Raw genomic sequence first — 13237 nt, forward strand, 5'->3', positions numbered from 1 at the left:
AGCTGCCTTGATTTTTGCCTCCAACCTTCGTTTCCATGGTGGGTATTGTTTCTCATGGCTCCCATGGTTGCTCTTATAGCCAAGCACCTCTAGGATCACTGATGCTGAAGCGTATATCAGCTCGTTGGTTTCTGTGATTGTTGTGGTAGGGATCGCTCTCAATGCTGCATTCACATCTTCCATGAGACTTTCTGATGGTACTTCACTTAGCCGTTGTAGTGGGGTTCGGGGTTGCCTGTTCAATCTCGCCATGATCTTATCTTTCAGGTCAGTCGCTGCCTCGCTCAGCGTATCTGTGCTCATTGGGGCTTTGTACCCAATTTCCGGTTGGGGAGATGGTGAAACCTCCCCTCTGACCTGGCGTCCTGGCTCCCCCTTGCCGTAGCATTTGTGTTGTACCTCGTCAATCTCAAGTTGTGATAGCAGTTGCCGTTTGTGGATGTTGGAACACTGAGCTACTAGTTGTTTCGCAGTCAGTCTTGAATGTGGGTTTCTCCGTTCCCATTCGCCACACATTCTTTTCATGTAACCCCTCTGACTAGGGTTACTTGAGTAGTAGCATTCCAACAGTTCTCTGTTCTCGCATCTTAGCCATTTCTTTCTTGTTCCAGTAGCCCATTTCTCGTCAAGGTGCTCTGGTTCCCCAACACCTGACGCAGACCTTGTTAGACCGGGCGACGTCTGAGCCGGTATCTCATGTGGTTCATTGTCTCTCATGATATGAGGTAGGCGGTAGCTTGAAGGGTCTTGCCCAAGGACCCACACTGGATGTGTCAGAGAAATGTTACCCTGTGCACCATTAAATGCGCAGCTGGACCCCCAGGGAGTGTTCCACAGAACCGAGTCAGAGACCTAGTATGCACACAAAAGGGTTTTATTTACAGAAAAAAAGGAAACAAGGGTGCGTGGGCGTAAACTCGTCCTAGATAGTAGCGTCCCTGAGTACCGAGAGAGAGAGAGAGAGGAGGTAAGTAATAAGGCAAGTTATATACTGGACAGTGTCCAGCATACACCTGGACTTGTCTTCACTGAACGGTACTACCTGGTAAAACAGGGCAAACGCGAGGTGAAGCTCCGAGCATGAGGCAGGTTGAGGAACAGCGATGGCGTGGCTGTGGAGACCGGGTCCTCGTTCCAGCGTTACTCCGGAGGTTCCTTCCCACGGTGTCTGTGGAGGAGCACAATGGTGCGCGCACAGCGCTTCACGTAACAATACCGGGTCCGACGGCTAGTAGCGCGCGATCCGAACGACGGAGGACCGTCCTCACGTCAGTGTCCTTTTTAGTCCGAAATGGCACGGGCAAAATGCTCACCGTGCGAACAGAAAAAAAACCGTAAACTCAAAGCGCGTACAAAGTACGGAACACTGGCGTGGCCAGCACAAACAAAATCTAAGTCAACGTGAAACAAAAATACAACAGCGAGGACTATGGTCACAAGGCGAAATAACTTGATCAAACCTGGACGGCTTCAAACAGCTGTGGGCGAACAATAAACCGACAAGGATGCCTCGGAAACGGAAGGGCTAAATAGTCCGACTAATGAGGCACCGGTGAAAACAATCAACAAGCCAAGGAACAGGAACGAAACAACCGGAAGCAAAACAAAATCCACGACAATAAAAGCCCAAAACCAGAAAGCCCAGCTGCCGACATAACAGAACCCCCTCCTCAACGGCCGACTCCTGACGGCCGACAGGGCTGATCGGGGTGGGCAGCGTGAAACTCCCGCAGGAGAGCGGGATCCAGGATGAAGCCCCGCGGGACCCAGCAGCGCTCCTCCGGCCCATACCCCTCCCAATCCACCAAATACTGCACACCACGCCCCCTGCGCCGGGAACGGAGGATACGACGCACCACATAAGCAGGCCCCCCGCCAATGAGCCGGGCGGGCGGAGGGGGCCTGGAGGAGGGGACCAACGGACAGGCTTGCACCGGCTTGATACGAGATACATGAAACGTGGGATGGATACGCAACGACCGAGGAAGACGAAGTCTGACACACACAGGGTTGATCACCTTAGAGACAGGAAAGGGCCCAATAAAACGCGGCGCCAGCTTGGGACTCTCCACCTTTAGAGGAATGTCCCTGGAGGCCAGCCACACCTTCTGTCCTGGGCGATAGGTGGGAGCAGGACGGCGTTGATAGAGAGAAACAGAGGAAAGCAGAGCCTGGCGCGCCTTACGCCAGGCTAGGTGACAACGGCGGACAGACGCAGCAGCGGAGGGGACCATGGCATCCAACACCTGCGGTTCAAACAACGGTGGTTGATAGCCGTAAACTACCTGGAAAGGAGACAGTCCCGTAGAGGCGGAAGGCTGGCTGTTATGGGCATACTCCACCCAGGTCAGATTCTTAGACCACGCTCCTGGATTGTCAGAGCACAACAGTCTAAGACCCGTTCCCAGTTCCTGGTTCAAACGCTCGGCCTGCCCATTAGACTGGGGATGGTAGCCCGATGATAGGCTGACAGAGACACCCAGCAGCCGACAAAACTCGCTCCAGAACTTGGCGGTGAACTGAGGCCCCCGGTCAGAGACCACATCCTCCGGGATGCCGTGGAGCCTGAAAACATGGTCAATCATCACTTGAGCCGTCTCAGAGGACGATGGCAACTTGGGGAGTGCAACAAAGTGCACCATCTTTGAAAATCTATCCACAACCATGAGGACCACAGTGTTCCCGTTGGAAGGAGGCAGCCCAGTGACAAAGTCCATGGATAAATGAGACCATGGGCGTTTTGGAACGGGCAGGGGATGTAGGTGCCCTGCTGGAGCCTGGTGGCCAGCCTTCGACCTGGAGCATGCGGGACAGGCGGCAACATACTCTCGCACATCCTTCCGCACTGTAGGCCACCAGAACCGTTGGAGCACCGCTCGTACGGTGCGTGCTGCCCCCGGATGCACAGCAAGGCGGGAGTCGTGACAGACCTGCAAGACCCGTGATCTGAGTTCTGCAGGGACAAAGAGACAGTGATCAGGGCAACCTGAAGGTGCTGAGGTACCTTGATTCGCGCCGATGACACTCTCCTCCAAACCGGTGCGTGCAGCGCCCAACCTAACTGAGCCTGGGAGAATGAACTTTGACCTATCCGGAGGGTCAGATGGGGCATGAATACGAGACAGAGCATCCGCCTTACTATTCAGAGTACCAGGTCTGAAAGACAGGGTGAAAGCAAAACGCTCAAAAAAGATCGACCACCTAGCCTGGCGGGAATTCAGTCTCTTAGCCGACTTGAGGTACTCCAAGTTCTTATGGTCTGTTAGAACCGTGAAAGGGTGAGCCGAACCCTCTAGCCAGTGTCTCCATTCCTCTAGGGCCAACTTGACTGCCAGCAGCTCCCGGTTGCCCACATCGTAGTTTCTTTCAGGGGGGGACAGTTTCTTGGAAAAAAAAGCGCAGGGGTGAATCTTTGAATCTGAAGGCGAGCGCTGGGATAGCACTGCTCCCACCCCACAGTCCGAGGCATCAACCTCGACGACAAATGGCAGATTTGGGTCGGGGAGTGTGAGAATAGGAGCGGTTGTAAACAGGGTCTTCAGTTTCTCAAATGCATCCCTGGCTTCTGGGAACCACAAGAACTTTGTCTTAGGTGATGTCAACTTGTGCAGTGGTGCTGCCACCCCGCTGTATCCCTTAATGAACTTTCTATAAAAATTTGCAAACCCCAGGAACCGTTGTAGTTGCTTCCTATCTGTGGGCACCGGCCATTCTCTAACGGCTTGCACTTTATCAGGGTCCATAGCAATCCTCTCTGGGCTAATAACAAAACCCAAAAAGGACGTCTTGGACACATGATACTCACACTTCTCAGCCTTAACATATAGCTGGTTCTGGAGGAGACGCTGAAGAACCGCTCGGACATGCTGGAAGTGCTCGGTCTCAGACTTTGAGAAAATGAGAATATCGTCAAGGTATACAAAAACAAACTTATTCAACATATCCCCCAAGACATCATTAACCATGTTTTGAAAAACGGCTGGGGCATTCGTTAGGCCAAATGGCATGACGAGGTATTCAAAATGGCCTGTGGGTGTGTTAAAAGCAGTCTTCCACTCGTCCCCCTCCTTGATGCGCACTAGGTGGTATGCATTACGCAGGTCTAACTTGGTAAAGATTCGTGCACCCTTCAACAGTTCAAAAGCAGTGGCGATCAAGGTAGAGGATATCTGTTTTTTACCGTGATAGCATTAAGGCCCCTGTAATCTATGCACGGTCTTACGCCCCCATCCTTCTTCCCGACAAAAAGGAAACCTGCCCCTGCAGGCGAGGTCGACGGCCGAATGATACCTGCAGATAAGGACTCCTGGATGTAGGATTCCATCGCCGCCTTCTCCGGACCGGACAGTGAAAACAAACGACCCCTGGGGGGGGTGTGTCCCGGTAGAAGGTCAATTGCGCAGTCGTAAGGCCGGTGTGGTGGGAGGGTGACCGCCTTGGCCTTATTGAAGACTTCCTTGAGGTCATGATATGCTTGGGGAACCCTGGAGAGGTCTGGATAACAGTCTTCATGTACGTAGACCGCCCTGGAGGGGCGAGCGGAGAGAAGGCAGGAGGCGTGGCAGGCCGTGCTCCACCCCAGAACCTTTCCTGTTACCCAATCTATATGGGGGTTATGCAGCTGGAGCCATGGGATTCCTAGGACTAATGGTGGTTCAGCCATGTCAACAATATGAAAGGAGATCCTTTCCTGGTGATTACCCATTGACAGGAATACAGGAACAGTGATGTGGGTAACGTTGTGCAAAAATGTTCGATTCAGTGATCTGACCTGTAAGGCCTGACTCAGTGGTTCAGGGGTTAGGTGAAGCTCCTTGGCCAGGGTCTCCGTGATGAAGTTAGCGTCAGCTCCTGAATCAATCAACACAGTCACAGTCCTTTGGAACGGTCCTGAACCGATCACCACCTGGGTCCGTGGTCTGACGGTGGAGGCTTTGACCAAAGAACGGCTCAGTAGCACCTCCACGGAGGCTACTGAGCCACCCCTTTTGCTGGACAATGCAACACAAAATGTCCTGACTCACCACAGTAGTAACACAGTCTTTTCTGACGGCGTCGCTCTCGTTCCTCCGTGGTGAGGCGCTGTCGCCCCAGCTGCATCGGTTCCGGGGATGGACACGTTCCCTGCTGCTGCTGTGGGAAATTATGTACAGAACTGGTAAAAGCATTATGTGTAGGGGTGGCACGGGAACCACTCCGCCCATACTGTCTCTCCTTATGACGCTGCTCCGCCCTGGTAGCAGCCTCGATGAGGTCGTCCAGGGTCTGGGGTTCCTCCCGATAAGATAGCGCATCCTTAATACGGTCGCTGAGGCCTAAATAAAACTGATCATAAAGGGCGTAGTCATTCCACCTGCTGTCTGCTGCGAGGGTGCGGAACTGGATCACATAGTCCACGAGCGGCCGATGTCCCTGAGAAAGGCCCGCCAGTCCGTGTAATGCCTCCGTCTGGGGCCGAACTGGGTCAAAGATTCGGGAGAGTTGATCACCAAAGGCTTTTAAGGTATCGCAGTAGCTCTCCCTTCTCCGCCACGCTGCTGTTCCCCAAGCTGCCGCTCTACCTCCTAGCAAGGTTAACACGTATGCCACCTTGGAGGACTCTGAGGGGAAAGCTGAAGGCTGTAGCTGAATCATAATATCACATTGAGTAAGGAAAGAGCGGCTTCCCCCGGGCTCGCCGCTGTAACGTGCCGGGGGATGTAACCGTGGCTCAGCGGTACCAACCTGAAGCCGAGGCGGCGAGGCAGGGAGTGGAATGGCGGCCGGATCTAGCAGAGTGGGAGCGGTACATGTCTGAGAGACCATAGAGCTTAACTGTGAGAGGGACTGCGCAATCCGCGTTATCTGGTTACCTTGCTCTACTAATATCGACTCAATACCGGCTTGCCATGCCTTCATCGTCGGTTCTGGGGGGTCCATAGGGTCGTTGGTCGGTTTATTCTGTCAGAGAAATGTTACCCTGTGCACCATTAAATGCGCAGCTGGACCCCCAGGGAGTGTTCCACAGAACCGAGTCAGAGACCTAGTATGCACACAAAAGGGTTTTATTTACAGAAAAAAAGGAAACAAGGGTGCGTGGGCGTAAACTCGTCCTAGATAGTAGCGTCCCTGAGTACCGAGAGAGAGAGAGAGAGAAGGTAAGTAATAAGGCAAGTTATATACTGGACAGTGTCCAGCATACACCTGGACTTGTCTTCACTGAACGGTACTACCTGGTAAAACAGGGCAAACGCGAGGTGAAGCTCCGAGCATGAGGCAGGTTGAGGAACAGCGATGGCGTGGCTGTGGAGACCGGGTCCTCGTTCCAGCGTTACTCCGGAGGTTCCTTCCCACGGTGTCTGTGGAGGAGCACAATGGTGCGCGCACAGCGCTTCACGTAACAATACCGGGTCCGACGGCTAGTAGCGCGCGATCCGAACGACGGAGGACCGTCCTCACGTCAGTGTCCTTTTTAGTCCGAAATGGCACGGGCAAAATGCTCACCGTGCGAACAGAAAAAAAACCGTAAACTCAAAGCGCGTACAAAGTACGGAACACTGGCGTGGCCAGCACAAACAAAATCTAAGTCAACGTGAAACAAAAATACAACAGCGAGGACTATGGTCACAAGGCGAAATAACTTGATCAAACCTGGACGGCTTCAAACAGCTGTGGGCGAACAATAAACCGACAAGGATGCCTCGGAAACGGAAGGGCTAAATAGTCCGACTAATGAGGCACCGGTGAAAACAATCAACAAGCCAAGGAACAGGAACGAAACAACCGGAAGCAAAACAAAATCCACGACAATAAAAGCCCAAAACCAGAAAGCCCAGCTGCCGACATAACAGGATGCTTATTTGCCCTAACGGGGCATATATATATATATATATATATATAACTATAATTTAGACAGACTTGCTCTGTGTCCAGCAGCATGCAGGTGTTTCAGCAGCTTGATCGTGTCAACTGTGCAAGTTTCCTGATCCTCAGTGCAGATCATCAAGTCGTCAACGTACTGCAGCAGGGCGGTGCCTGGGGACAAGACAAGATCATCCAGGCTGTCTTTCAGTGCCATATTGTAGATTGTAGGGCTTTCTGAATATCCCTGACACAGTCTGGTAAAGGTAAAGATTAAAGGCAGATGAGAGAGTTGTCCTTTTGTGCGATTTATTGAAATAATAAAGAAAATGAAAAATAATGAGGAAAGCAAATCAAAAAGCCAGCTGGGGAGATCTGAACATACACCACGGAGGTATAATGCTGAGATCACCCCGTTCTGAGGTTGTCTCTGCCTTTTAACCCTTCTCCCGGGGCCTGGTGGAATCTCCCTATTGCACTGTGGGTGAGGATGTTTACACTTTCACTCCTGCATCCTGGGTGCCATGCTATCAGAAGGGAAGGGAAGCAGAGAATGCACGAGGTTTACAGCCTTGGGTCTGGTGAGGCATCAAATAGAAAGGAGCCAGAGACCAGGGGTAAAAGGCAAACACAGGCCATAAACAATCGGTCAGTCAAACACAACATTAGATGTCAGCACTTAATGTGCGACCGAACCTTGAGAGGGAGAGAGATTGTTTGTCTAAAAATGTTCCGTTCTGAGTCTAATCAACAAGAATGCATGGTTGCTATACAGAGTCAGAAATGAACACAAGAAGCATAAAAGTACAATTTTTCCATTACACCACTTTAACTGTGACGCGTTCAGCTGTTGGAAGCAGGAAGCAGCACATTGACTTCTCCATCACTACAGGATCTAAACAAACTGATGTAAACAGTGTTTCCCATACTTAGGAGTACAAAAAAGAATTTATAGGGGTGTCTGATTTAGATTTGTGTTAAACATCAAACTGTTTTCAGATACTACTATCTGAATAGATAGATGTTTTGTTAAGCAGATCAGTTTCACTTCTTTCTTGTCTGTGATGTGTGGACAGACCAGGTGAGCTGCTGGACACTGAGGTTCTGAAACAGTGAGCGAGGAAACCAGGCTCTGGGTTTAAACCTTCTCTATGTGCTGGTGACCAGTTCACCTTCATCACACTTTATGTTAGAAAAAGCTCTTAGAAGCGGTTCCTTCAGTCAGTTCTGTAAAACACTTGAACACAGTTCACACTCCATTTAAAAGTGAAATCATTCTAGAACCATGTTGGACAGAGTGTTGCTGCTGAGCTCTGATGCTCTTCACGCATTTGTGGGAGATAAGGACTGATCCACAGACAGAATCCATCCAGTTCTATCTAAGCAAAGATAGAGAAAAGTCCCAGAACGCCAGCAGACAAGCTTCCAAGTCAGAGAGTTCCCTTTAATCCATGTTCATACTGGTATAACTCATGTCCACAATACTTCCAGTCAGATGATATGAAGCTGTGTTGATTCATCTCCTTTGGCAGAAAAAACAGCTGAAAGTTCTTTAACTCGTTACAGAAGTTCCCCTGAATCTTGTAGGATGCTTTGCTTTCACTCTTCTGTCCAGTTCATCCCAAACCACCTGGAGTAGCTTTAAGTCTGGACAATGCCGTAAAACTATAGCCCGGAAGAAACAAAACATAACGAAGAATTTTAATAGAATTTTTGGTAGCAGTTCAATCCAAAAGCATTAAACTACTGTTGGGCAATGATTAAAATCATTAATAGCGATTAACAAAAAAAATAGTATATTGTATGGTATATTCCTTATAGTATAGTAAATAGTATATTGCTTATTTTTATTTCACTACTACTCTCCGGTGAGAGCAACAGTTGTCCTTTTTTATAGACACCTTTTATCTTTCTCATTTTATCTGCTCTCGGCTCTATTCGCTTACAGTTCAGTGAGCGCTGCACGGTTTTAGGCCCCACCCCTAAAAGCTCTGATTGGTTAAGCAGTATATCTCAGGCCAGTACCGATCAACAGCCCGCTCCTTCAGTGACCCATCGTGGTCTGTATTTGTATTCAAAGTCAGTGAGCAACGGATTTTACAAATATTATGAATAAAAATAAACTGCATTGACATGTATCGTCGGCATCAACAACAGTCTTGCGTTAACGCGTGTCTCTGCACTGTTCAGTGTACTCAGCAATTACAGTCAGAGTCATTGTGTTAGTTAAGGGTCGTCTCTGTAATTTACTGAGTTCAAGTCATTTGTGTTTCTTCTCCACATGAAGGTAGAAAGTGTGAATCCAGCAGCATGAATCAGTGTAAGGACAGAGAGGAGGGAGCCCCTCCCTCTAAAACCAGTCTGTGTGGGGACCACGAGAACCAGAACAAAGCTCAGAGGTGATGATTCTGTCTCCAAGTCACACACACATCACTGATTTACTGTTACTGCTCATTTAGGACTCAATGTGTGAGAGTCACCGTATGTGTTTTTCTCTCAGGTCCCAACAGAGACGAGGATCTGCTGGACCTGGACCTGGACCTGAACCTGGACCTGAACCTGGACCTGGACCCAGCTGTGTGTCCTTCAAGAGAGACTGGTCAAAGGATGGTGTTATTAATTTCAAAGACCAACCTGTATCAGACTCACAGTGAGTTGTTGTCACTTTGAGTCATTCTAAACAATCTTATGTAAACTTTCTCTGATGATAAACATTTGTGTTGTTTTCATTTGTTGATCTGGTTAAATTGTGTTTGAAGTGTTGATGTGAAGGAGAAGCTTTCTTCACTCTGATCATTGATCAAATCTCCATCCAGCAGTAGCTAAAGCTCTGATCCTGTAGAGGGTCTCAGGGGCTGCTCCTCTTCTAATGAAGTGCTGATGTCAAAGGAAGCAGCTGATCATCTCTGATCAAATCTGTTTATTGACGTCTCTACATGAAGGTTTTGGTCAAATGTCTAAAGCTTCTTCACTTGCAGCAGTAAATTGAAGTTACTACTGGAGACTTTAGTTGTGATGTTGTTGCAGTGGAGACGACTGTTTGTCCTCAGTGTCGACACCAGAGCCGACGTCCAACTACAGCATGAATGAATGTAGGAAGTAGTAAAATGTTCCTAGTTCAACATATTTCCACAGCGGTTGTGCTCCTGGAGGTGTCACCCACCTTCAGTGAACTTTAGTTCCACACACTCACGTCCAAGCTGGGTTGCAGGGTTCTGGGGTGCCTTTTTCTGCTGCCCTCTGCCTCCTCCGGGTTGGGGGGGTTGGTCGGGGCTCGGGATGAGCTGCGGTCCCTGCCTGGGGCCACATGGACGGCAGGCCGGAGACCTACCCTCCCCACGAATGTGATCAAGCGAATGGTGTGGGTGGGAGAATGTATCTGAGAGTGCATTGGTTCACGTATGATTGACTAATTTGTTGTGAGGAAGTCTATGGTGTGTGTGTGTGTTGATGTGATGATGTGTGTTGCACATGTGGGTGGGTGTATGCATCTGTGTTTGTGTGAGTTGGTATGCGTGTGGTGCGGTTGAAGTGTGGGGGGTCCGGTTTTTCGCCCGGGGTACGATGATCGTCTGCCTGGGTGGTCTCTTTTCTGCTGACCCCACCAATTGCTGGCCTTGTGCTGCAGGCCGCTGTAGCGCCAGGGGATGAGGTCGGGCCGATGGGGTAGGCCCCGCTCCGCCCGTGTGGGGGTGGTGGACTGGGGGCGGGCCCCACTCTGGGCGCGGGGGCATCTTCTGGCGGCCTCCCTACGGACCGTGGGTCCTCGGGCTCTACTCTTTCAGGCCGACCCTCCCGCCGGGGGGAGTGTTTGCCCCTGGTTCTCATGGGGCGGACAGCGTTGACCCCCGGTGGCCCACTCTGGCCTCGGGTGCTGTCTCTGTGGCTGCTGCAGCTCTGCCTGGGGGGCTCTGTGTGGGCGGCTTGGGTCGCAACACCTGCCCTCCTGGAACTGAAGGTGTGTGTGCTCCCTGGCTGCTAGGATTCCTTCCTCTGCTTGCTGGATGGGCGTAGTGGCGGAGCCCCTCCCATCTCCCATCACCCTGGCTTCCACAAGTGGCATTGTTCATGCACCAACGTCTGCCTCACCCTTTGGGTGAATAATGTTAAGCTACAGCCTTACTAACCTTGTAGTGGGACACTTTCCAAATCCAACTGTAAGTATTATTGATACTTATCACTACCAACATGAATAATGTGTGAATATGGAATTTGTGGTGTTGTATGTCATGACTTTTATTAAGTAGTATGGGATATGTATAATAATGCACATATGTATGTATATTGTATGTATATGTTTGTATTAGTATGTGCACATACCTTAGCACTATTATTGGTATTAGTATTAATCTCCAAGGTAAACCACAGCACAAAAATTGTTTAGTTATGAATGTGTTAGCCTAAAGTACATCCATGCTTCTTATTTATTTTATTTATTTTATTTTTTTTTTTGCTCCGATTGTTTACTTAACAGATTTGCATGGTTTCAGCAGCTGGTTGCACCCCTTACCCCCCCTTCCCCCCCCCCCTCCCGCATACACACCCTAAAGCAGATCCCTAACCTGTCCACCAACACAGCAACATCACACACATTTTGGATTAGCTAAATAAACCATTAAATAAACCATAAATCAGGAAGAGTATATATATTCTATATATACTCTTCTTGTTAAAGCAAAGCTGTCCATCACAATATGGCATTCAGCGTAATATATGCTGCTTGCTTAACTGCTGGACAGAACAAAAAAAAAAAAAAAAAAAAAAAAAAAAAAAAAAAAAAAACATATTTCCACTGGGAGCTGCCCAGTACAACCAGTCTGATCCCAGCAGACTCCTTGTTCCAACACTTCAGCCTTGTTCAGTGATGGAGGCAGAGATATATGTTGTTCAGAGCTGAGACTGAAGCCACTGACTGACAGTAAACCTTCACCACTACAGGGAGTCTCTGACTCACTGCTCACATCCAACATCACTTCATGGACCTTTACCTTGTGTGTGTCTCTGTGTGGACTCATTCTTCATGGTTCCTCCACAGAGTGGACCAGCAGAGCTCAGAGGTTCCCAGTGCTCAGTCTGTCCAGCAGCACCAAACACAGCTGGACTCCATATTTATGGTCTGTACATGTACAACTACTACTGTTCATGTGTTGTGTTCAATCATCTTTATGCTGCACTTTTTAGACCAGTGGATGTCAGTGTGTCCAACATGGATCTGATGTTTGGCTCCATGGTTTTAGTTGGATCAGGTCATTCATTTAGTTTCTGTTCCAGCTGCTGGAGGAAAACATTGTCACGTTTGTGAAGAAGGAGCTGAAGAAGATACAGAAGGTTCTGAGTCCAAATTACCCAGAATGCTTAGAGAGTCAGAGGGAGGATGAGGAGGAGTTGGATAGTGAGGATGAAGATCAGAGGAAGAGCAGCAGAGACGCGTTTCTGAAGATCATAGTGAACTTCCTGAGGAGAATGAAGCAGGAGGAGCTGGCTGACTGTCTGCAGAGTAAGAGGATTTATCAACATTTAACATCACAGACACAATCACACATTTACTGATGTGTTTGAGGTTAAGCTGGTTAAATGTGGACCAGGATTTAATAATTAGATACAGCAAAGTTCTTCTTTGTGTTTCAGGCTTTTGTGACACCTCACACTTTGTCTTCTTTGTGTCTTGTTGGACCCAGATCTGATGTTTCCCATCACATATTACCAGCAGATGCTTCAATCAAACCTCCAAGACCAGTTTCTGTGTGTGAAACCAGGCTGGTCAGAAGTCGACCAACGTCTGGATGACATCTACACAGAGCTGTACATCACAGCTGGGCCGGATTCACACATCAACACACAGCATGAGGTCCAACAGGTTGAGATGACACAGCAGAAGCAAAGATCAGCAGAGGAGCCAGTGAAGCCCAGTGACCTGTTCAAACATCCCCCTGGTGAATACAGACGCATCAGAACAGTGTTGACCAATGGAATCGCTGGGATTGGAAAAACAGTCCTTGTGAACAAGTTTGTGTTGGACTGGACCCAACAAAGGTCCAATCAAGACATGCATCTGATTTTCCCCTTCACCTTCCGTCAACTGAATCCACTGAAGGGACAGAAGTTTAGTTTGTCAGAGCTCATTCATGAATGTATCCCAGAAACTGAGTCTATCAGCCTGGAGGCTCTGAATTACATCTTTACACATCTACAGTCATCAGGAAACAGCAACTATGACAAGAGCAGATTCAAACTTCTGTTTGTGTTTGATGGACTGGACGAGAGTCGCCTCCAACTGGACTGTAGCACCAGTGAGAAGGAGACGGGTCAACGTGACGTCACAGAGTCCACCTCAGTGGATGAGCTGCTGACAAACCTCATCAGAGGAAAACTACTACGCTCTGCTCGCATCTGGATC

The 13237-nt window shown here is 49.2% G+C and overlaps 2 protein-coding genes across 11 annotated transcripts in view; both read left to right on the top strand.

The window, feature by feature from the left end:
• LOC121202064 (NACHT, LRR and PYD domains-containing protein 12-like) overlaps nt 1-13237 on the top strand; it is a 290159-nt gene that overhangs the window by 175895 nt on the left and 101027 nt on the right. The window lies entirely within an intron of this gene.
• The window catches only part of LOC114850805 (NLR family CARD domain-containing protein 3-like), a 78489-nt gene that overhangs the window by 36694 nt on the left and 28558 nt on the right, over nt 1-13237 (top strand). For 2 of the 3 annotated variants that reach the window (XM_055506712.1, XM_055506711.1), the window contains exon 2: nt 9128-9239. The exons of the other annotated variant lie outside the window; for it this stretch is intronic. The gene's annotated coding sequence lies outside the window, so the exon portion shown is untranslated. The remainder of the gene's footprint in view (nt 1-9127; nt 9240-13237) is intronic. 3 annotated transcript variants of the gene reach the window in all.

Source organism: Betta splendens, unplaced genomic scaffold (assembly GCF_900634795.4).
Source record: "Betta splendens unplaced genomic scaffold, fBetSpl5.4 scaffold_29, whole genome shotgun sequence".
NCBI lineage: Eukaryota > Metazoa > Chordata > Actinopteri > Anabantiformes > Osphronemidae > Betta > Betta splendens.